This window comes from Stigmatopora argus, chromosome 3, assembly GCF_051989625.1.
Source record: "Stigmatopora argus isolate UIUO_Sarg chromosome 3, RoL_Sarg_1.0, whole genome shotgun sequence".
Classification (NCBI taxonomy): domain Eukaryota; kingdom Metazoa; phylum Chordata; class Actinopteri; order Syngnathiformes; family Syngnathidae; genus Stigmatopora; species Stigmatopora argus.
Window position 1 is genome coordinate 21821361 of NC_135389.1, and position 22986 is coordinate 21844346.

At 40.0% G+C, this 22986-nt stretch overlaps 1 protein-coding gene and 7 non-coding genes across 11 annotated transcripts in view; 3 read left to right on the forward strand and 5 right to left on the reverse strand.

Annotated features, from left to right (window-relative positions):
* The window catches only part of shisal1b (shisa like 1b), a 41998-nt gene extending 20058 nt beyond the window's left edge, over positions 1–21940 (reverse strand). Inside the window, exons 1-6 of one of the 4 annotated variants that reach the window (XM_077597421.1) lie at positions 21923–21940; positions 21749–21807; positions 14061–14148; positions 12216–12442; positions 2069–2228; positions 1261–1480 (exon numbers count right to left, since the gene is read on the reverse strand). The gene's annotated coding sequence lies outside the window, so the exon portion shown is untranslated. Of the gene's footprint in view, positions 1–1260; positions 1721–2068; positions 2229–12215; positions 12443–14060; positions 14149–20458; positions 20617–21748; positions 21808–21922 lie in introns of those variants that run through there. The other 3 variants (XM_077597419.1, XM_077597422.1, XM_077597420.1) reach the window with 3 other exon arrangements.
* On the forward strand, positions 15133–15206 carry trnan-guu (transfer RNA asparagine (anticodon GUU)). Its single transcript has one exon. It is a non-coding gene; the product is annotated as a tRNA-Asn (tRNA).
* On the forward strand, positions 15477–15550 carry trnan-guu (transfer RNA asparagine (anticodon GUU)). The gene has a single exon. It is a non-coding gene; the product is annotated as a tRNA-Asn (tRNA).
* Positions 16677–16750, forward strand: trnan-guu (transfer RNA asparagine (anticodon GUU)). The gene has a single exon. It is a non-coding gene; the product is annotated as a tRNA-Asn (tRNA).
* Positions 19360–19500, reverse strand: LOC144072002 (U4 spliceosomal RNA). Its single transcript, XR_013299790.1, has one exon. It is a non-coding gene; the product is annotated as a U4 spliceosomal RNA (small nuclear RNA).
* Positions 19848–19988, reverse strand: LOC144072004 (U4 spliceosomal RNA). Its single transcript, XR_013299792.1, has one exon. It is a non-coding gene; the product is annotated as a U4 spliceosomal RNA (small nuclear RNA).
* On the reverse strand, positions 20295–20435 carry LOC144072009 (U4 spliceosomal RNA). Its single transcript, XR_013299796.1, has one exon. It is a non-coding gene; the product is annotated as a U4 spliceosomal RNA (small nuclear RNA).
* Positions 20750–20890, reverse strand: LOC144072001 (U4 spliceosomal RNA). The gene has a single exon (XR_013299789.1). It is a non-coding gene; the product is annotated as a U4 spliceosomal RNA (small nuclear RNA).
* Positions 21941–22986: the final 1046 nt, after the last annotated feature.

Here is a 22986-nt window from a genome sequence, read left to right on the forward strand (position 1 = left end):
TTAAAACGTCTTGTTGTACTTTGTCGCTACAGCAAAGAACTGCTGTACCATCAGGTGGCATGGTGGCAAAAATAATAAAGTTTTAAAATACAATTTTATATGATTAAAATACAATTAAATTTTCTGGAGCGGAACCTTCTCCTCTCCAAATGTAATACTTTACACACAGTATTTTTTGGTCAATCTGCATTTTCATTAGGTTTTTTTTTACCAATTAAAGTCATTCAGGTGGCAAAAAAAGTTTTAAAATCCAATTTTATATGATTACAATACAATTACATTTTCTGGAGCGGAACCTTCTCTCCAAATTTAATACTTTACACAGTATATTTTGGTCAATCTGCATTTTCATCAGGTTTTTTTGACCAATTAAAGTCATTCAGGTGGCAAAAAAAGTTTTAAAATCCTATTTTATATGATTAAAATACAATTACATTTTCTGAAGCGGAACCTTCTCCTCTCCAAATTTAATACTTTAAACACTATTTTTCGGTCAATCTGCATTTTGATATTTTTTGTTTTTTTTACCAATTAAAGTTGTAAAAAAACAGCTTTTGAGCTTTTTCATGATGAAATGTTGAATGCAATACAACCAAGCTGTTGCTTTGCCAAGTGATATTTTGGGGACTTTATCATCAAACTATTAAAAAAAATAAAAAATAAAAAATCCTAAACAACACCTGCTACTCTCTGCAGTTACGCCGTCACTTCATATAAAGCCATTTTTCCCGACAACTCTTATTTCTGCTTTAATGGTGAAGATTCTGAACTCATCATCTAGGCAGTGTACCTTATCTACTGTTTGCAGATGAATGCACATTAGCGCTTCATGCACATGCCAGTAATAACGCAATCTCAAACAACGTTCCCATTCATGGCAAATCATCCAATCTGACAGCGGAAACCCCCCCGCCGATGATTTTACCGTGGAGAAGCCTTCTCTTTTGTGTGACTGAACAAAGGGAATCTCCTTCCTTCCTTCCTACATCGCTCCCTCGCTCCGACACCCCCTATTTTCTCTTCCCCAAACCCACCCAAGCATCTCCCACACGCGTCGCCCATCTCGGCTCCCCGCTCGTGAATCTCCAAGCGATCCCCGAATAAAACCCGCACCTGACTATCTGGCCATACTTTTTGACCAGCAAAAAAAAAAGTCTAAAGCCAACGCGGAACTTTCCTTCTCCACTAAAACCGCCCATCAATTCGAACCATCAATTTAAAGTGACAATACGTAATAATAAACGTCAAATGTTCACTCACAGATGTGTAGCTGTCCTTGCTTATGGAACCAGGGCTCGATTCCCAGCTTGTCGCCACCCTGTTGCTCCTCACCCGCGGATCCTCCTCCTCATCATCTTCCTCCTCCTTCTCCTCCTCTTCCTCTTCCTCCTCCGGGCCAAGTTGACGAAAGGCGGCCGGATGAGGAACGGAACGCGCTCTTCACGCCCCCGAGTTTCCTCCTCGACGGTGTCTCCCCAATCTGTCGGCGCACAACGGCGGGCGAGTTAAGAGCGAGCGAAAAGGAGAGTGAGATGAAAAGGAGAGAGAGAGCGAGAGAGGAGGCGAGAGATGGGAGGGAAAGAGGGAGGGAGTTTAAGGTGAAAATAATGAGAGAGCGCCCCTGTAGTTGCGCACTGAAGGGAGATCCTCCATGGAATGGGAGCACTTGTTTATATCACTGTATGTCTCCCCGCCTTCCTCGAACCAATCGTCATCCCTCCTGGGGGACACAGATGTCCTGTACAACTGACATTCTGAGGGAAATTATATTTTAGAGCACATGTGTCAAAGTGGCGGCCCGGGGGGGCTAAAAACACAGAAAAAAATGGATTAAAAAATGACAATTATTGATTTAAAAAGGGGAAAATCAGGAAATGTAATATACATCTCTACTCTTCATTTGAATTTGATCCTAAAACAGCAAGTCGGCACTCATCATTTACTTTCCCGGGCCACACAAAATGATGCGGCGGGCCAGATTTGGCCCCCGGGCCGCCACTTTGACACATAGGAGGACCTTCCTGGGATCAAACCCAGGACCCCAGAACTGCGAGACCGATGCACTAACCACTCAACCGCCAGGCCGTCTAGTCAGAGCGCTTTTCCAGTAATTTCTTTGTGGAATGTTAGACATTTTCCAGCAAGTGCATTCCTCCGCATGACATCCTGGGTGCTGTTCTTTATCCAATCAACAGTCAGTGTCAGCGAGACACTTAGCCAGCACAAATCTGTTATTTAAATCAAGCCACACATGTGGCACATTGGTTACCAAGTGACCAAATGTAACAATTCATCAGAAAAACAATGTGCCAGTACTTCTGCTCCAGTAAGATGAAGAAAAAAAAATAACGAAGACGCTTCCTTACGTTTCTTATGAAATATTGAGCGGGATGTGAAATGTACAAGGGAAATGAGGTCGTGATAGATGATGGCGAGCGAGGAAACGGAGCGGCTCGCCACTTAAGAGCCAACGCAAACACACACTTTTCATATGCCTGCGACAAAGCGGACGCCGGGGCGGTGTTTGGGGGTTGACGCTGTCAGGAAGTCGGAGCTGGCGGTTGCGCGGGATCGAGTCTCGTATTCACGAGCCGACCACGCTCCGATTGACCAATTGATTTCTGTGCAGCTGCTCTCATTGTTTATACAAAGATGTTCCTCAACTCTTATTATAGACAGTAGCTAGCCATGCATTTAAAAGGGATTCACGATAAGCAGTTCAGAAAATGAATGAGTGTTTGTTGTGAGCCATGCGATTGGCTGGCCACTGATTGAGGGTGTTGCCTGCCTGGTGCTCGTAATTAGCTGGGTTCGGCTCCAGCACCCCCCGTGGCCGATATGAGGATAAGTGGTTCAGAAAATGAATGAATGTTTGTCGATTGGATGGCCACCAAATTCAGGGTGTACCCTGAATCCTATTGCTTGTAGTTAGCTGGGATCGGCTCCAGCACCCCCGCGACCCTTCTGAGGATAAGCGGTTCAGAAAATGAATGAATGTTTGTTGTGAGCCCTGCGATTGGCTGGCCACTGATTTGGGGTGTCGCCTGCCTGGTGCTCGTAATTAGCTGGGATCAGCTCCAGCACCCCCGCGACCCTTCTGAGGATAAGCTGTTCAGAAAATGAATGAATGTTTGTTGTTTGCCCTGCAATTGGCTGGCCACCAAATTCAGGTTGTACCCGGCCTATTACTCGTAGTTAGCTGGGATCAGCTTCAGCACCCCGCGACCCTTCTAAGGATACGCGGTTCAGAAAATGAAAGAATATTTGTTGTGTGCCCTGCGATTGGCTGGCCACCGATTCAGGGTGTCCCCCCCCCCCGGTGCCCGTGGTTAGCTGGGATCGGCTCCAGCACCCCCCTGTGAGCCTCCTTCAGAAAATGAATGAATGTTAGTTGTGTTTTTTTTCCTCAATTTTGGTTCGCTCCAGATTTCTTCAGACTACTTTTAGTAAGCTCCATAAATACCATGTATTGGCTTAGGCGTCCATTGAATCTGCAGGGTATTTGACGCAGATGTGACTTTTAATCTTCAAAATGAAAAAAAAACAACAACTTTAAGCTTAGTTTGCAATTAAATGCAAACAGTTCGAGGAAATCTATGTTATGAATTAGTTTCCTCTGGCGCAAAAGCCTCTCCATCCGTTCTTTAGCGTCCATTGTAAAGGATGCTTATAAAAAGGTGACGAGGCAGCTGACAATTGAGCGAGCCAATGTTGTCGCCGTAACGTTCCTCACGGGCTGCGGCTTTAAGCGCTCAAGATGGAGGTCAAAGGAGAGCCGGCAGAGCGCGCAAATCCCTGCCGAGTAATTGCATGTCCTTGTCCATTTTTTGGGGGGGAAGGATCCTGCGATTGGACACGTGAGTCCTTCTGAGTGCCAAGACCAATCATTCTCCATTTGGATATTTGGGTGTGTCTACTGTTGTTGGCAGAATTGCACAAAATAAACAATGATTGGATGAGTGGTTAGCGCGTTGGTCCTGCATTCAATTCCAGGTCAGTTCTTCGCTGTGGAGTTTGCATGTTGTCCGTGGGTTTTCTCCGGGGACTCCGGTTTCCTCCCACATTCCCAAAAAAATGCATGCTAGGCTAGCTGGTGGAACACTCTCACTTGCCTAAGCCTAGCTATGATTGGTTGTCCTTTGTCTCCTTGTGTCGACCTCAGTTCTGGGGTTGAGGGTTCGATTCCAGGTGGGTCCTCACTGTGTGGAGTTTGCATGTTGTGCCCGGGCTTGCGTGGGTTTTCTCCGGGTACTCCGGATTCCTCCCACATCCCAAAAACATGCATGCTAGGCTAGCTGGTGGAACACTCTAAATTGCCTAACCCTAGCTATGATTGGTCGTCCTTTCTCTCCTTGTACCCTCTGATTGGCTGGCCACCGATTCAGTGGTGCCCGTAGTTGCCTGGGATAGGCTCCAGCACCCCACGCAACCCTTGTGATGAAAAGTAGTTCAGAAAATGAATAACAATCTCTTTGATTAGGACGACGCAGGCAAAAATGGGGGTGTTGGACCTTCAAAACTTTTGAAGCTTAATAAGAAGTCACCCCCAATGCCAACTTCAACAATGACTTCCACTCTCGTGTGGCTTTCCTTTGGGTGGCGAGCTTGTAATTGCCTCAAAAGTTAGTGTTGCTTATAAAAAAAAGCATGTGGAGCATCACTTAGCATCAGCAATTACAAGACTCAATCAGAAAGTGCTCAGCCAGATGAGAAAAATATGGAGCAGGATGATCATGAAAATTCCCCCCGTGGAAAAGCATCTCAGCAGTGGGACGGCGTTCAAAATGAGAGCGTGACAAGCTAATTGAGCGGCGGCGGCGTAGATTGTGACGGAAAGTTGTACCCATAGATCAAATCAATGTTCAGCAAATTTAATTCTGCCAGCCTTGAGTTTGATTGACAGCGCCATTGCGTTCCTGGCTGTGAATGACAAATTGGTTCTGGCGTAAGACCAAAATGGCGTGTCAATCTCAGTCCTGGTCCACACGAACCCTGGAATGAACCCTATCGTGCCTCCGAATAGGTCAGTTTGATGAAGGTGAAAAAGACCTGGGTGACGGATTAAAATAATTTGAGATGGAGACACGTTGCTGATAGCCCAATTTAGACACAATGTTTGTTTTAATCTATGACAGGGTTAGGGATCGTATGGCTTGAGAGCCATATGTGGCTCTTTTGACTGGAGCAAATGGATCGCCGCTAACCTGTGAGCTAAAATATGGAAACAGTGATTAGGGAGATAGAATCCTGAACACACCATTTCATTTTAGATGTAATATTTAGATTTGTTTTAATTGGATTAAAAGCCCTAAATAGTCCATTTTTATAGATCTAAAGCAATGTTTATTTGAGCTTTTTTTCTTTGTAATGGAATTTTTTTAATCATCTTTAATTTCAAATGGAAACATTTTTTTTTTAAATTATGTTCAGTATTAAAGTGGAAAACGGAAAATATCTACATATTTATTTTTTGATTTTACAAAATGCTTTCTGTACTAAAAACACACATTTTTTGGGGGGATTAAAACAATTCAACGATTGATTTTAAAAAGGGGAAAATCAGGAAATGTAATGTACATCTATCAACATTTGAATTTGATCCTAAAATAGAAACTCATGATTTACTTTCTCGGGCCGCACAAAATGATGCAACGGGCCAGATTTGGCCCCCGGGCCGGCACTTTGACACCTGTGCTTTAGAGGTACTAATGTGGCTTGTAGGCGAGAAAATACGGTAGTTAAACATGGTCAATATATTTTGCTCTGTTTTCATTCTTGCTGCTAAACAGCAAAAGCAGCACAACACAGTCACTTGTGATTTTATTCTGAAGTCTGCATCGAGGCGCCATCTGTCAATCAAACATGTTTAAAAAGGTGAAAAGGGCCTTCATAAATGTTGCATACCCTTTAGGGTGAGGACAATTTTTCCATGAATATCTGAAGAGCTCCTAAAAGCCGTCTAAAAAATATTCCCCTGAGGAAACATGCTAACGATCATAATAGCCGTAAAGGACACGCTACGTTTGCCCTTGATTGATGTAAGACACAGTCAATTTGCCTAAGACGAATGCGAATATTTTTAGGGAATTAAATGGAGTTTAGTTTTTGAAATGGATGCAAACATGTACAATTCATGCCAATAAGATTTAACCGTGATGTACCTTTTTAGCGTCAGTTAAATTTAAAGTCTGGCTGGTGACGCCAAAGACAAATCCAGTTCAATTCTGATGGAAAACAAACCAAAAGAAGGTCTATTTTTAAGGTTGTTTTACCGTTTCCTCACTGCACTGCAATTAAGTTTTAGTCATAAAACTCATGCAGTGTCATTGCGATTTAAAAAATTCCAACTGAAGATCTCTGGTTGTGACGTGACTTATTCCCAACTGGCATATATATCCACGCCACTATGTTCCATTAGAACACAGGTGTCAAAGTGGCGGCCCGGGGGCCAAATCTGGCCCGCCGCATCATTTTGTGCGGCCCGAGTAAGTAAATCATGAGTGCCAACTTTCTGTTTTAGGATCAAATTCAAATGAAGATTATAGATGTATATTATATTTCCTGATTTCCCCCTTTTTAAATCAATCATTGCAATTTTTATCCATTTTTTTCTTTTGGTGTTTTTAGGTCAAAAGCATTTTGGAAAATCTAAAAATAAATATATACAAATATTTTTTTTGTTTTCCACTTTAATATTGAATATAATTGCTTTTAAATTGTCTCCATTTGAAATGAAAAACAAATGATTATTAGATGTTTTTCCTTAGTAAGAAAAAAAAGTTCAAATAAACAGTTTTATATCTATAAAAAAAGCTGAATATTTAGGGATTTTGATTCAGTTCTTATAATCCAATTTAAAAAAAAATCTAAATATTATATCTAAAATGGTCTGGCCCACATAAAATCGAGTTTTTGACTGTAAATAAATTTCCATTTGACTCTGCGATTGACTGGCCACCGATTCACCTGATGAACATAGTTACCTGGGATAGGCTCCAGCACCCCTCATAAGCGGTTCAGAAAAGGAGTGAATTTCAATTTTCTACTGTCAATGAGATCATATCTTTACAGCCAATATTTATTCCGTTCTGATTCAAATTGAACGGCAAAGTGAACACTCCAGTCGGCTTCTGGGTTCAAGTGAGCCGTGGAATTCAGTTTAATGACAAAAACATGAACCTCTGAGAAGCAATCCAGGACACTTTTGTTGCCGGGAGGACTTGTCACGACGTCCTGACCCAGGCAAAGAAACATTTATATTACGTTTGAGAAGCTTTTAAGAGCAAGCTTATCCAAAAGGGTCGGACAATGCGCCGTTGCCGTGGGGACCGAATCTCCCAGACGTCCTCTTGTAACTACAACTCTGCCACTGAGGCGCCGGCAGATTTATGCTCCACCGGAACTTGTAAAACACTATTCCGCTATTGCCATCTTGCGCACCATCTTAAAAACATCCAATTCAAAAGATGAACTTCATGTGATCGTTTTTACAAAAAAATAATGATTCAATGTCACAAGTAGAGCTGGGCGATAAAACGATAACGATAATAATCGTGAAATATTTTTTGTCAATGATAATATTAAAAACGTTCGGGAAAAAAAAGATAATGTTAAACTGTAATTACACCACCCGACCACCACCGAGAACAGGGGCGCTGTTGCGAACTGAACGCTAGTTCCAAACCAACACTCAGGAGAAGAAGAGGATTGTGAGGAACATGTTTTTAGCATGTTAGCAATAGAGATTAACACGGAGTATAAACGCAAAAGGACAATAACACTGAAAATAAGTGATTATGAGATGCAGGACAACACAGATCCGACCTAGTAAAAGATCCAAGTGAATTCTGCCTGGAGTTTTGTTTCTTTCCTTCTCTCATAAAGCAGCCTTATTGAAAATGTTCTGAAAATGTTGCAAAAATCTAAAACTTTGTATCTTGGGTTGAAATGGGTTCATCCAACTTTTTATTTTATTTTTTGTAAATGACCATATGTGAGGTCAATTTATTTTTGTGAGGCTTCAATTGATTATTTTATCTATTTCATATTGCACAGCCACTTTTGCTTTGAAGGCAATTTTATAAAAATAAAGATGCCTGTCAAAAATTTTGCAGGTTTTTTTATTCTTTATTTTTTATAGTGTAAGGAGGGAGTTGTCTTATCTTTATTCCACAACAGAACAACAAAAAATGTTTTTAAATCATCAAGTTTTATATTCTCTTATTTCTCGCAAAGTAAGGTAACATAGTTACTTTCATATTTGAATAAAATTTGACAGTTATCGTGATAATTATCGATATCGACCGATATTTTTTTTAATCGTGATAACAATTTTTGTCATATTGCCCAGCATGAAAACAAATCTGGTATGAAACTAACGTTGCATGCTACACAGGACACGACACGAAGCTTGACAAAGTCATTTTGGGTCCATATTTCATAAGTTTGGATTGATGTAACCTTTTCTAGAATGCAGACGCATTTCAAGGTTATGGGCGTTTAGAAGCAATAAACATGTAAATACAGTACAACATGTCTCATAACTGTTGAGAGCTGTATGAGGGATGAGAGTGTTTTATTAGCATTCCCGATGAGAGTGTGTCAATGTCAGGTCAGCTCGTGCGAGCCTGTCGTCGGCTGCCTGATTGGGGTCGAACGCAATTTACAAAATGGCTGAGGGCAGTTCATGTCACCGCACGCCGTTGATGAGTGGAAGTCAAGTTTGGACGTATAATTATGATCCAAGCAGTCTTTCTTGGAGCATTAGCATATGCTAGAAACACCCGAATATAAAGAGTGTGTTCGGAGCATTTTAGATATAGTATTTAGATTTTTTTTATAGATGGATTAAAAAAATTGGATTAAAAGCCCTGAATATTCAGTTTTTTATAGAAAAAAAATGTTGATTTGATCTTTTTTTCTTAGTAAGGGACAATCTTTTAATCGATTTCAATAGGAAACCACATTTTTCTTTATGTTCCATATTAAAGTGGAAAACAGAAAATATTTTTCTATATTTTTAGATTTTACAAAATTATTTTTTAACTAAAAACAAAAAGAAAAAATGGTTTTAAAAAATTGTTATTATTGATTTAAAAGGGGAAAAATAAGGAAATATAATATACATCTATATCTATCATTTTAATTTGATCCTAAAACAGAAAGTCGGCACTCATCATTTACTTTCTCGGGCCACACAAAGTGATGCAGCAGGCCAGATTTGGCCCCCGGGCCGCCACTTTGACACCTGTGGTGTGAGTGATGGGCAATATTTCCAGAAGAGCCAATTGGTACATTTCTGTTGACTGATTTGCTAATAATATGTCGTGATAAGGTGTTCAAACACTTAATAAAAGATTACCTTTATCTGGTAATATTCTCAATTTATATATGAATACAAAATGATGTATTTTTAATGTTTGTGGTGACCTATGTTTATTTATCTGTACTTTTGAAATATGAAGAGAAAAAAACATGAAAATGATTTACTTCTTACAATATTAGGTTGATATAAAGAGCCAATCATCATTACAATGTGGTGAAGGTAAGCTGCGCTAAGCACTTGCGGATTCTAATTATTCTTAAATGACATTAGCATAAATCAATAAAAGGTTGTTCTAATGCGGAATACAAATGAGAAGAATATTAGACATCATTAAACTCATTATATACAACAATGCAATATAATTTCGAGCATGTATCAGAGGTTGATTTTCCCAACGGTATGAAAATATGATTAAATTCTAGTCTCTTTCACGCATTACAGCTTAAACACAACGACTCAAACCTCAATGACGCCCATTCTTGACGCTAACCGCTAACACCATAGCATCAATTCTCCCCACCACAAAGGCAAAAAATCGAAATAACTTTAAGGTCGGGGGGGGCGCTGCTCTATCCGCTAGCCTCAAAGTGGTACACGGTAGTAAAATAAATAAATAAATAAAAGCCGGCTTGTCTCACATATAAACTTTCCTTGCTCCTTCCTGCGTTTGTCTCCAAAAGACAAACAAGTGAAATCATCCGAGACGGAATCATCACCTCCAATATCATGCCGGAGTACCAGAATATAAATTTTAATAGCTCGGTCAAATGAACAAGGGGTGGGGGGGTGCCGGAGGGGGCGCTGAGTTACTGCGAAAACTAGGAGGGCAATAAATATAATGCTGCTGTACACATAGAGCTAGCGACCAAGCACTTTATTCTGTCTTTGGGGATATTTCTAAATAAGGACAAGTGTCCTTCAGAATTGCAATAAAGGGAGGGATCGTTGCCACATCATTTCAAATCAAATGTCACAAATGCCAATCAGTCCAGTATCCCACCCAGGGTTTGAGGGTCCGCAACGGTGGAGCTTGGAAGAGCCACAAGAGAACGCTGATTGGCCAAGAGGATTTGAATTCCATTGCAGAACAATGCAACAATGTAAAATGTATTCGTGGATGTGGATTCCAGGAGACCACACATTTTATTCATCGGTTTTAGCACTTGAAGTCGTTTTAAATCAAAATGTTGGCCAGCCGGCCAGATGACAACCAGGAGGTACAACGTGAAATGTGCTAGCTAATAACTAATCATGACTAGGAAGCATAAACACGTCGTGTAGAGTGAGCAGCGTTTTAGGAGCTTTAAGAGTTCTGCTCTAAAATCTGCCAAAATGGCTAAACAGTCTTCCCTAGATTAGGGCAAATTCACTTCTTTGCAATTTTCTGCTATTAATGATTAAAAATGTTTTCTTTACAGTTCATAAAAATGTGAAAATCCACGTTGAAACTTGCTGGTAGGACTCAGCACTGAAAAAAAAAAGTATTTAGAGTAGGGGTGACCCTACTTTGCGATTTTTCAATCATCGCGGCCATGTTTGGTCTACATTAATCGCGATATTCGAGGGATTACTGTACACCTGGAAATTGGCCAATCATTGTTCACTCGGCAGCCCAAAGAAAAGAACGTTTATATAGAACTAGGAAAACTAGTATAGCAATTGGCTAGCTACCAATTCATACCCCCACCTGGTGCCCAGAGTTGATTGGGATAGGCTCCAGCCACCCCGTGACCCTTTTGGTCCAAGGAAATTGACAACCAATCATAGCTAGGGGTAATTTAGCTTTGAAATATCCTAGCATGGAAGAAACCCAGGCAAAGTACACACGAAGAAGACCAACTTGGGATCGAACCCTCGACCCCAGAAGAGCGAGGGCGATGCACTAACCACTCATCCAATGCACTGCTTGTTACACTCATACAAAATTAATTTATGCCATTGCCCCTGTGTACTCAGGTCTGCGTGTGTACCTGCCTGACGAAAATATAATTTGACCGGTGATTATGGGATTTGACAAGAGATATGAGTGCATGGATATTCGTGATGACAGCCGAGTGTCAGAGGCATGCAGGTCGGATGCTTTGGCGTCTGCCTTAAGCCGCCTGGGTCGCCCCGGGTTGCCAGGCGGAAATAAAATGTGACGTGCATGTAAAAAGGACGGGTTCGGCTCAATTCATTTTGGCTGTTCGTCATAAATTATCCATCGTCTCCAATAGATTCATCAATTATGATTATGACGGTCTTAAGGATAGTATTTCTGGAGTGTGCTGAGTTTGTATTTCAATTGGACGGGAAGATAATGTATTGACACAGGTGGCGTGCGTCACAGTTCATGACCAATTCATGACCGTCATTGGTTCCTCGTAACTCTACGATGCCATCAATGCGGCAGTTCAAGACTAACAAAAATCTAGAAATTCAATTTTTTCAATTGGACGGGAAGAAAATGAATTGACACAGGTGCTTTGCATCACAGTTCATGACCAATTCATGATCGTCATTGGTTCCTCTTAACTCTAGAATGCCATCAATGCGGCACCTCAAGACTCCCAAAAAAATCTAGAAAATCTAGAAATCCCATTTTTTTAATTGGACGGGAGGAAAATGTATTGACAGGTGGCATGCGTCACAGTTCATGACCAATTCATGACCGTCATTGGTTCCTCTTAACTCTAGAATGCCATCATGTGGCAGCTCAAGACAAAAAAACATCTAGAAAAATCTAGAAATTCAATTTTTTTTAATTGGGCGGGAAGAAAATGTATTGACACAGGTGGCGTGACCAATTGATGGCCGTCATTGGTTCCTCTTAACTCTAGAATGCCATCAATGTGGCAGGTCAAGACTTGAAAAAAAATCTAGAAATTCAAAAGTGGCATGAAGTACTCACCGCTGTACTCGATGCCAGCAGCCAATGGCGTACGGGTCACTCGTTAGTTCACGGAACGTCATCTTCGATCACGTACGTGGGCGGACGATGGGAGCGCAAAGTGAGTCCGACGTTAGATGCGTTGACCGAAGGGTCAAAGTAGCGGACAGCTGCCAATCGGGATTGCCTTTGAGATGAGTGGCTTGTGGAGGAGCGGCAATCTATTCCAGGAAGTGGATGAGTTTGCTCTGCAGACATTCACAAATAGCAAAAGGTCTAGCGTGGGTGGATTGTTAGGAGGGTAATCAGGGCAGAGGTGCACACGCACCTGCGCCAGTCGCTTGATAATTGAGGCTGGGAGACAAATGTCAACAAATGTCAGGAAATGTTGCTTAAAATTGTAGGAACAGACTTGCAAGTCAGTCTGAAAGCACAATTAACTTTGTGGTGGGTGTTTTTTCCCCACTAACTCAATTGTAGTCAGACTGCAAATGAGAGGTGTATATAACAGGAGTTACCGGAATATTGTCACCATAAAATTGGGATTTAAAATGGCTTATAGTGCTAAAACAGATATAAATAAATCCTCTTGCATTCCACATACACAAATACATGTTCAAAACATTTTAGAGTCAACACAAAACTGAATGTTATTCTTTGAAATGACATTCTGTAGCTATCATGGACACCATTATCCTTTTAAAGTCTCCCTATTCCACCCGAAAAAAAACCCATTATGTGATGTCTTGAGGTACAAGTGACCTTCGTACCATGGCCACGCTCACCCGTCAAATCCCTCAGATCAAAAACAATCTCTCCCAATAAATGGCAATAAGCGAAAAGTCAATATTTATTTAAGAGGGTTATTCCGAAGCTGACTTTAGATCTAAGGAGTCCTTGCCTCTTGACAGCAGCCAATCAAATGGCAGAATGGCGTTCCCCGACCAAAACACAAAAGGCCTTCATAGCGACGTCTCGACTCTCTAGTACGCCACTTAGGCTATTCGTCTTTCTACATAGAGGAGATTACTGTTAGCACAATAAGCTGTCGCATACTTGCGTTGTGGGAGCATTTACAATAAATAAAAAGTCATTTGAAAACATATTGGCCCAGCTCGTCATTCGTGACGAGTGAAAATAAACCTGATTTGTAAAGCCTTCCAGAGAAATTTAGGAATAATGAATAGCAATAACGGATTAAAATAAACTCCTTTTAATCACAATTGCAAGAAAAAATGTACTACTACTTTCTACCTAAATGTAAATAGAGTAATACCTTGACATACGAGTGACCCAATTTGAGATACGCGAGTTGTGGCTGGTTTGGTAACTTTAAAAAACGAACACTCGTTTGTGAGGCGCGGAGAAGCAGCTAGTTCCGATTCGAAAGCCGCGGCGGAATACATTAACACCTTTGCCTCGGTGTTAGCACAACAAGGTTACATCCATTTTGAAGTGTGTGTATAGTAAGCAAAGTTAATTTAGGTCCAAGTTTATGTCATGTTACGTGGTGTCACAAAAGTGTAGCGAACCGTTAGCCGCTACTGTCTGTCTTCAAGGTAAGAATTCCGTACAATACTGTTATATTTTATTGCAGATCATAACCACTAGATAGCGATTTGTTACTTTGTAAGCATAAGTGGTAAATTAGAAGACTTGAAAAGACGTGTTTCCATTGTAATATCCTATTTTTCAGTTTTTTTCAGAGGGTTAGGAACGAATTAATTTGTATTTAGTTATTTTATATGGGATACGAGTAATTTGACATATGAGCTCGGTCCCGGACCGCATTAAACTCGTATCTCAAGACATCACTGTACTCCGTTTGACAAAAAAAGCGCCTTCTTGAAACATACGATTCTGTACCTGAACTGAAAGTTTCTGGCTCATTGGTCACGCTCAGTTTTCAGCTGTGAACGAGTCCTGGTCAGGAAGATGTTTGTGCAGTCCGCACCTTCAAAACACAAGTGGAAGTTGTAAGTATTGCAATCAAGGAACGAGAGAAAGAAAAATCCCTTCTATTATATTCTTGGAATCAGCAAGCATTCAAATCATAACAACGGCTCGGCGTCTCGTTTCTTCAGCCTGTCGGAATTTGAGTGCGTTTCCATGGCGACCACACAGCTCTTAAACCAGCTGTCCAAACGGAGATAACGGCGTGCAGAGTTGAGAAGGACTTGGGTCCACGTTTACAATGGCGGAAACCAGTAAATTTCATTCGAGAAAATTTTTAATGTGATAAAAAGGCTCGTTTAGTGTTTTTGTTTGGAAGAGGCTTTCACATTAAATTCAAATAAATCATTATTCCTCATGAATGCTTTTCCCCCCAATTGTATTCATCACTCTTATCTTTATGGTGCTCACGCTCGCCTTGCGACGTAAAAAAAAATGTCGCCTATTTGGCAGCCGGTGCGATATTTTTCTGTCACCGTGACATCTTGGCTAATGGAAAAACAGCTTGTATTTACAAGACGGTTTATAAAATACATATACATGAAGGAGAACCTACGTCAATATTTTAAGCAGTTGTCGTTTTATTTTTTTTATATGGTCCATTACTCTAAATTTATTTGCATATAAGCCAAAAACTGAAGCCTAGCCATGATATTATATGATGTACATATGAAAAGCATTCAAGCAGGCTAACTAACCCTTCTGTGCACGAATGGGTTACTATGACAACCATAACATGGAAAGGAGTTCCCTGGTTGCTCCCATGACTTGAAAAAAAGGTTTTCCCTTTCTTCTCTGTTCTCCTTTGACATGATCGCACATGACAATCGGACATCGTTGTGTCAAACGAAAACGCCGCTAGAAAACGCCAAATGATTCGTTCCCCGAATATCGCTGTATTGTTGTCTGCTAGCGCATTGTGTGACGGTAACATACACACACACACACACACACAGAGGCAAACAAAAAAATCACAGTGGCAACCGTCTCTGTGGTGCAATCGGTTAGCGCGTTCGGCTGTTAACCGAAAGGTTGGTGGTTCAAGCCCACCCAGGGACGAAGGCAACATTTTTCAGTGGTTTTAATTTAAACTCTGTTGTTCCTTATAGCATACATAGGACAGAAATAAGGTAAGCATTCTTACACTTTCTGTCTCCTAATCATAGGGTGTTAACTGAAAGCGTCCTAGCAATCTTGGCTTTTTTTTCTAGGGCAGGGGTTGATCCACCCATTTTGTCCCACGTTTCCAAGGCCGAGATACAGGTGCAGTTTTTGTTTTTTTACCCCAATAAACCTATGCTATCAGGAGCTTTTCCATTGGTCATACATGTCTCTGTGGCGCAATCGGTTAGCGCGTTCGGCTGTTAACCGAAAGGTTGGTGGTTCAAGCCCACCCAGGGACGACTGTAATCTTTTCCAATTTATCAGCAATAAAAGCACACATTTATTAACATTCCCAAAACTATGTTATTTGACTCCTGCTGTGCCTGAAACCTTGCTTGTTGTTGCTATCGTCAAATTATCCTGTACAGGTAAATTTGGATTAACGTATTTACTCGCATATAAGCCGCCCCGCGTGTATAAGCCGCACCCTTAAAATTGTTGCATTTTACAATTTCTCGCCCCCTGAGTCACAATTTTCACCCCTGATTCATGGTTTTAATAGGGAGTACAAATGCATTACTTTGAAGGGAATGGAATTTCGTCTTTGTCACCTTGCAGTTTCGTGCATGTCGTCTTTTTATGCGCACATAAGCTGTACCCTCGATTCAGTCATCATTTGTTTTGTCCGGAAAAGCGGCTTATATGCGAGTATATACGGTATGCGGGTACACCCTCAACTCTTTAGCAAACACCAGACTTTGCCTCGTTGGAATTTTAGAGTCACTAAAAAGCATGAAAAACAATAATTTACCGGATAATACGAAGTAATTTGATTGAAGAAAAAAAAGTGGGAATTAATGAAGGATAATACCTCATCAGTGACATTTGCAGAACATTTTTTATCGAGTCTCATTCATTATCTGCTCAATTTCTCCCTTTTTAGCACCTCATCAGCCAAAGTAATTTAGCTTCAGGGCTTTTTTTAATGTATTCAACTCGGGAAGGTAGTCACGTCGTTGTGTGATTGAAATTAACACCATTATCTAAGAGTAGGTTTTAATTATGACAATATATTGACTTGGAAAAACTTTATACCGTTCATATTATGCATCTTATTTGGTATTCCGTCTCATTTTGGCAGGCAAGTTACTGTCTGGCTGACCTTTAACTGGTGAGAGAATTAAGTTATCCACTAGGCGCATTTAAATGTCGCCCACATCATTAATATGCTGATTTTATGCATTTGAGATACCATGGCTGTAACAACAAGCAAGTACTTTTCAAAATTAATAAATTACTGACTCTAGCCTGATGCTATCACAGCATTAGCTTCCTGGGAGAGCTACCAGAATGCCTTCAAAAACCGGTTATGCAATGCTGTGAGCTCTCTATAATAGCAGTCACTTACCCACAGCTTCCCCACAAGTCTCTGTGGCGCAATTGGTTAGCGCGTTCGGCTGTTAACCGAAAGGTTGGTGGTTCAAGCCCACCCAGGGACGAGTCATTTTTCATCCAATTTCAATTGGAAATTGAAAGACAGATTGACACAAACACATAGAAGTGACGTAAAAGATCTCCACTTGGTGGGGACTAGACTCAATCGCAGCCCTCGCCATGCATATGGAAAAAGGCATTGTGGGAGAATGCAGTTTCAGGCTGGATTTTACAGGGAAAGCCTTTGTTCAAAGAGTCGATTCATTTTGTAGCTCTATGTATATGAGAATAAAAAATTGTGCTGCCATTTAGTCGTCTGGGAATCCTTGCTTATCCGTCGACTGACCAATTCTGACGTAAACTGTCATTTCCTCCCGCCACAGCGATTGTATCACACTGTCTGGCATGGTTAATGTTCAGTCGGCCTATTCAAGCATGACTTGCTGGACTCTGGAACATTCATTCTTGTCCTGGTTAAATTCTTCATGAGGAATCCTGTTCTCATCGTAGAATTATCACTATCCAATCCAAACACCTCAGCAGTTCCTAAGCAACTGCTATCGCCAGATTTTCTGCTAGTACAATAGCATCCACGTGATGTGTATCTTGTCAGAATTCCCCCCAAAAATCTTGACACGCAGCTTATCTTTCAAACAAATGCACTGTATTACATTCTTACTGTTTTTTCCCATTCTTGAAATATATGCACAGTGACTCCTTTAAAGTTGGAAGACAAAAGGAGAAGACAAACGCCCAAGGCATTAGGCTACGACAGTCTTAAGTCAACAAGGCCGTGGCTCAGATGGCTTTGCGGATAAACGCCAAAGCAAACAAGAGGGGAATCGGCAAACTGAGCTTCCAGATACTTACTTGGGAGCTATATCAGTGACGAAAAAGATCAAGACAATGTTGATGTTCTCAAATCCACGGCTAGATAAGATGAGGAAAGCTGCAGAGAACATTCTACTAGAGCTGATGAAGAAGTCCTGACAGCAGCTTTTAAGCCAACTACACAGCACAAAATGGATTTTTCTCAATGGGTTTCTAAGTCAACCAAACCAAAAACAATGAGCACAAAATCAAGAGACTTGAATCAAGGGTTTTCCGTGTCAAATTTACCTACATTATCGCACAGCAAAATTCTATTGATTTCCTATTGATTCCTAGATTTTTGACCCCCCCCCCCATCAAAATCAAAGTTGTGCTCAAAATAGCCCTTCCTCAAAACAAATATATTTTTTTAAGAACTCCCCAGAGAAAACCCAAAACAAATGGAGTCCATTTCAATCTCGTCTTTCAACACACTTGTGACTCCAACAATATATCAAAGAATAAATAAATCACCTTCACAGTTTGACATTTGGGAAAGATACCCGATAAGCTTATTGTTGCCCACTGAGTATTTCCTTGACATTTCGAAAGGAGTCAAAACATCCACTTTCTGATAAAGCAGCTCATTGAGATTGTAATCTTTTGTGTACCTGACATGAATAAAGTGCTATTGACCTACCTTGAAATTCAAGTTACAAACATGTCATCCATAAAAAAGCCAAAGTAGTGCTTTATTAAAATATTTGTATTTAATTGCTCACTTCGGAGTTTGAAATATTCCCAATTTTATTCGAAGATATTCGGTACATATACTTTATTTAATGCCTTGTTTTCCTCACTACACATTTTTGTAATGTTCCATATTTTTTGTTGTGGCATCACACATCGCATGTCATGTTTGAATGCGCTCTCACTTAATAACAAGTGACAAAAAGAGATGAGATCTAGGGGTCATAACACAGTGGAGTCAGGTAGGAAATACCCTGGTATGACCCACCTAAAAATAATGGACATTATTAGACTTTCCCAGCTGAGCCCTGCTGCCATTCGCTCAAGCAATATAAAGTCAAGCACAGAGTTGCTGTTATTAGAACAACCAGAATGGGCTTCTCCACTAACTTTACACATCAAAGCTTTGTTTACACATCTTTGGGGGGCTGCTAATGTATTTCATATGTAAATGACATTATCATTTGAAGACTATTGCTGTGTGTAAGATCTCATTTGCGTGACGGCGGTTAGGAATCCAACCCATTCTGGAGGAATCGAAAACTAGGAGAGATGCTATTCCATCAAATTCTCTTAAGGTGCAAATCTGTTTACTTTTTTAGGGGTGGGCGGGGAATTGAATAAAACACATGTTTATTGAGAGACATTTTAAAGACACGGTGCCATTGTGAAATATTTTTTGTTTAAACTCAAAGTCATGTTACCTTTTAATTTACAATTGCACTGTACGTAGATAGAAAAGCAATCTGGCTATATATGTACTGTTCCCCATAAACTTACTTTAGGGAAAACATGAGCGATACTGGCCTCTAGTGGTCAAAAAGCAGTTTCACGTTATGTTTACGTGCCACGGCGCCGGTCAAAAATAAAATCTGATATTTCGGGGATAACTGTTACACATTAACCGTGTAAATTGCATACTCAGATTTCTTATCATTACATATTCCGTCTTTAACACATTAGGGAACATGTGGCTAAATTATATTCAAGAGATGCTCCACGCAATGCATTGTGGGTATAGCTATTGTTCAGATGAATGAAACATGTTTTCTCAGGTTAGAACGTGAATTACTTACTAGATATCAACAACTTTTGCTTTATACATAGTCATTAGTCTCCGTAGAGACTGACAAAAATTGCCGTAGCCGACTATATTTCAAGTCGTCATGGCGGGGTATTGGGTAAAGTTTTCAACTAGCAATAATCGCGCCTCGGATAGACCTCATAGGCTACGATACTGCCACTGCGCAAAGCTAACCAGGAAGTGAGTTGACTAATGTCATCACCACTGACGAAGCCATCCACAGTGACGGTCACGATAAGATGTAGAAAAATAAAACATTTTCAGACTATTCACACTTCTTGAGTACTCGGGTTGTTTGGTATCTGATCATGTTTTCAAAAAGTCTAGGAACGGTCGCAAAGCATTTATTTTGTGAATAAATATTGGTCAGTGGTAATTCAGGTATGTATGTAAATAATCCTATGCAAATTCCCTGGTTTGATAGGGGAGACTAGTCATGCATGATGAGATCGACGATTACGTTGTTGATCATAATTTTGAATCATTATGGGGTGTATTAAATTAGACAGCAAGATTAGTCTCCGTAGAGACCGTCAAAAATTGGCATAGCCGACTATATTTCAAGTCGTCAAGGCGGGGTATTGGGTAAAGTTTTCAACTAGCAATAATCGCGCCTCGGATAAACCTCATAGGCTACGATACTGCCACTGCGCAAAGCTAACGACTATCAAGTTGACTAACGTGATCATCATTGAGTAGACCTTCCACGGTGACGGTCATAATGAAGAAAATCGAAAACTCAAGTGGTAAATCTGGTTTATTGTGTTTTCAGATTATTCACATTACTTGAATACTCAGATTACATGACATCTGATATTTTTACACGTTAAAGAACGCCCGCATATCATCTCAGGAAAATAAACGTAGTAAAATTAACTTTGGTACATTGTTTCGCCGCGAATATAAGATAAATAGTAAGAGATGAGGACTGCTGACATTTCAGAATATTTTGACAATGAAGTTAGTCTCCGTAGAGACCGTCAAAAATTGCCGTAGCCGACTATATTTCAAGTCGTCATAGCGGGGTATTGGGTAAAGTTTTCAACTAGCAATAATCGCGCCTCGGATAAACCTCATGGGCTACGATACTGCCACTGCGCAAAGCTAACCCCAGAGCGCGTTGACTAACCTGATCATCATTGAGTATACCTTCTTCGGTGACGGTCATAATGAAGAAAAACGAAAAATCAAGTGGTCTATCTGTGGTTTGTTGCGTTCAGAAAATTCACATTACTTGAATACTCAGATTTGCCTGGAAACTGATCATTTTTAAAATGTTTGATAACGACCGCAAAGCATCTTGGGTATATCACAATGGCTGCATTATTTTTAGTGACTAGCTTGATCCTCGCGATATCAAATTTGAACTAGACGGCATGAGATTGAGATGGACATTTGTATATTTTAACATTAATATTAGTCTCCGTAGAGACCGTCAAAAATTGCCGTAGCCGACTATATTTCAAGTCGTCATGGCGGGGTATTGGGTAAAGTTTTCAACTAGCAATAATCGCGCCTCGGATAAACCTCATAGGCTACGATACTGCCACTGCGCAAAGCTAACGATATTACACAAGCGTCAGTGACGTTATTCCCTGTCCAACGTCCCATAGTTGCGGTTGTCCAAGAGAAATTGAGGACCATTTGATAAAATTTAGACCGCAATAATTCGTTGATACCACAACAATTTAGCTCTAATTATACTGGTTGACAACTAATTTAAAAATAGATTTTCATTTTTTTAAATCGGCTGTGCTTCCCGATGCATTCTGGGAGTGGTCTTTTCAAGAATCGACCTTGCCACCCCTTCTCCCAATAAATTTATGGCACTGCGAACTAGGAGTTTGTATCCATTGACACTTATATTAATGAAACAATTTCAAAATAATCCGTTGAAATAATTAGTCAATTGTAAAAAAAAAAAAAAAAAAAAAAAAAAAAAACTACATTTTGTGCATTCACATTTCCGTACTCAGACTTTACGCATGCGCATAGCATTAAATACGTCATAGATCACGTGTGCACATGACGGCGATTGAAATTATTTGTAACATTTTGTTATAGGCAATTTATGCATCAATACATTCATATGGTGACTCCTTACATTCAAATACATTTGAAGAAGACATACTGGTCCCGTTAAATTATCATTTTACTTCATTTTATTTTTACGCTTATCCAACCACCAGTTACTCTGCATAAGCTAACACTTGAGGTCACTGTTGACTTCGCTAAAACATTTTCCTTTCTCCTCTCAGATAATGCCTTCAAGTTTCTCCACATAAAGGAAAATAACTTATACTTAAATCACTCAAAAAGTGAAATACATCTCAATAAAATATGTATTTCAGCCGTGGAAATGCGGCGTTCTAACTAAAGCCATGTGTTATGCATGCTAATATACGAAAATGCTACTTACATTCGTTGAACTCTCTTCTTGTTAAGTCTTCCCAAAAGCTCTTTAACGTATTCCACGCTCTATGAAAATACCAATATGCAAGTTTAAGGTTATACATTTTATATACGTTATATTTAACGTCGTTATTATTTTTAAAATGGTAGTTACTGAAGAAGAGGGGAAAAAGCTACTCACCTGCTAATTTTCGCAAGTGCGTATGACGGATATTGACGTCCAGTGTTTCGTAACTACTTCCGTTTTAATTTATTTCTATATTTTTATTATTTAAATATTAGCGTTTTTTTCTATATAGGTTAAGTTGTGATGTACACATGAAAAAAAGTTTTTAAATAAAATAAATGTTTTGTTAAAAACCGTGACTCCTCCCCCTCATTTAAACATCGATCAATGGCATATTCTTAAGAATGGAGACATTTAATTAATTGTTTTTGAGCCAGGAAGCACTTCAGAGCATGAATATTCTGTCTGTTAAAATGTATATTTTCCAATGTATTTCCCATATAACTCATAGAATATTTACAAAGGCAAATTGGGCAGTTGTGACTAGTTCATTTTCATGGCGGTCTCCCGTTAGCAATCATATGCACTTTGCACACATTGTATTGTTGTCAGGCCACAAGCTCTAATGTCAGCATGTTGACATTCCAGGCCTTTTCACTTGTTGTGGCACTTTAACAGGATGAAGCAGGTGCTCAACAGATAAGAATTGGTGTGCCAGTCTAAAGCTGCCACATTAGTCGGAGGATTTGCCCCTGTCAAAACAGCTAGCCAATGAGGCTAGTAGGGGTGCGCTTGGATCACTTTCTAGGACAGGTAGTTACGCAGATAAAGGGATTACACTGAGTAATCTCAAATGAATCCTGTCAGAGTGTGTTTCATCCTCACCTATAAAACCGGAGTTTCGCAGTTTTCCGCTTAAAGAATACATTCCAATATGATGCTGTTCTCAAGACACATTGAAAGTACGCTAACACGGACATAAAAAAACAATGATTATCCCCTAAAACTGTGTAAACTGACCTCATACTAACTGTAAAATTCCCCTACTATGTTTAAACACAGTCATTAGTAGCTTTGGAAGTAATACTACAGAGTGATACAATTTATTTGCAATAAAAAATACCTCAAATGTGGGAAAGAAGTGATAGTTGCTACTATTTTTTTCCCATTCTGCTCTTTTGAAAGCAATTGTCATGATGTCTGACAATAATTTGACAATAACCGGATTTTCCTGCTGT